We start from the raw sequence: 2,014 nt of genomic DNA on the forward strand, positions 1-2,014 counted from the left end.
GAGCTTGAGCAGTTGGAAAAAGAAGGGTTGAAGGAGGTTGACGGGTGATGGGGACCAACGTCTAGGGCCAGTCGACAGCAGCGAAAACACGTTGCAGGCAACTTCAGCTGTATAGTTGACGAGAAAGAGATTCGTTTCTTGTGTCTTATTTTTTATATTTAACATTCCAAGACGCGAATACCTCTGTCTTGACAGCTTTGCATTTAAATTTGCCGCTTCAGTTCCTTAATTGCTAGGAAGGTGAGACATCTAGTGGCCAAGGAGCAGAATAACGAAATCTGAAAACGTTAGACGCGCTGGTGGCGCCGCGGTTAAAGCGCCCAATCGCGGTCCTAAAGGTCTACTATTGCAACCTAGTACTTCAAGCTGAGATGTGGCAGTGAGCTTCCAGAAAAGGTTTGCTGCCTCCAAAACCCCGTGGGGCAGTTCTTCATTCAGTTATGAAGGCTGAGGACGCTCCAAAGCAGTGGGTTTAGATTGGGGTTTAAAAGTTTTTAGAAGGACCCTTGAACCCAAATTTTCCAAGTTACTTGCTGGAAAACTGTTACCTTGATAGAATGACTCTCACAGATGGAGATCTGAATGCCCATTTCCCTTCCCTGCACCCCTCCACCCCTCATGTGCATACAGACAGGGTGAAGATTGACAGTTGGGCCTTATGTAGATGAGCCCGTTCTTTTTATGAACCAATCTGCTGTTTCGTTGTAAGGTGGCCTCTGGGAGTGGTCTTAGTTCCAAGTTTACAGGGCATTTAGAAGGATAGCTTTGGTGGTTAGTCTCGCGTCTCTACCATCCAGTAAGTGTGGCCTTTGTAAGGACTTTGAGTTTTGTTCTGCATTTTTCTCCTCTTCTCTCCGGGACCATCTGTTGTGTCCCTGGTCAGAATGGTCGAGAGGGGTAGCTGGGCACCATATAGTTCTGCTCTCAGATCGCTGAGGCCCTGTGGTCTTGTAGACTCGGGCCGACTGGTTTCTTCTTTGAGTCTTTAGCTTCCTTCTTTCTGATTTGCTGCAGAGGGGTCGAGACGTACAGTTGTGTCCTAAAGGACTGCTTGTAGCTTTGAAGACCCCAGGTGCGACTCACCAAGCCTGGATGTAGAACATACCCTTTATTCCAATTGACTGAGTTGTCCCATTAGATTATGGTCCTGGGCCATAATCTGTGCCTGAGACTGTGCCCCCTGTGTGCTTTAATGTATATGAATACATGTGAAACACGCACAAACGTGTATCACCTTACGTTTTGCATACAGCATGCTCATGGAAGTAACACATGCACCCATATGTGCATAGGAAACCCACACGGGATTATGCTGACTGTAAAAAACTAATGTATATATTATTTGCATAAATATATGGTGTATATATCCACTGTGCATGTACACAAACATGAACACACATATACTCACATAGCCCACTGCTGCTGAGTTGATCCCCATTAAGGGATCCTAATCAGGGTTTCTGAGGCTGTGGGAGCAGACAGCCTCATCTCTCCCACAGAGGAGCTGGGGTATTTGAACCACTGACCTTGTGGCTAGCATCCCAGAACCTTGAAAGAAAATATCCAACTGACTGATTTAGTCCACTACAAATAAACTAGAAAATAAAACTAAAAATATGTACTTTAATGTTGTTAAAAATCACAGGGGAATGCAAATCAGCTGTTTTACCAATCTGAAAATGATGTTGCCAGATTTATTCCCTTCAAATCTAGTTTAAGAAAACTTGTGATCTTAAAGGCTTGAAGGTAAACAAGCGGCCATCTAGCTCAGAAGCAACAAAGCCCACATTGAAGAAGCACACCAGCCTGTGCGATCACGAGGTGTTGAAGGGATCAGGTATCAGGCATCATCAGAACAAAAAATCTTATCATTGTGAATCGGGGGAGTGTGGAGTGGAGACACAAAGCCCATCTATAGGCAATTGGACATTCCCTTGCAGAAGGGTCACGGGGAGGAGACAGCCAGTCAGGGTGCAGTGTAGCAATGATGAAACAAAAAAATTTCCTCTAGTTC

The 2,014-nt window shown here is 45.1% G+C and overlaps 1 protein-coding gene across 1 annotated transcript in view; it reads left to right on the top strand.

The window, feature by feature from the left end:
- Positions 1–2,014, top strand: part of FBXO43 (F-box protein 43) — a 14,456-nt gene that overhangs the window by 1,749 nt on the left and 10,693 nt on the right. The window lies entirely within an intron of this gene.

This window comes from Echinops telfairi, unplaced genomic scaffold (genome assembly GCF_000313985.2).
Source record: "Echinops telfairi isolate 266 unplaced genomic scaffold, ASM31398v2 ScPeMD7_1;HRSCAF=3_0, whole genome shotgun sequence".
Classification (NCBI taxonomy): domain Eukaryota; kingdom Metazoa; phylum Chordata; class Mammalia; order Afrosoricida; family Tenrecidae; genus Echinops; species Echinops telfairi.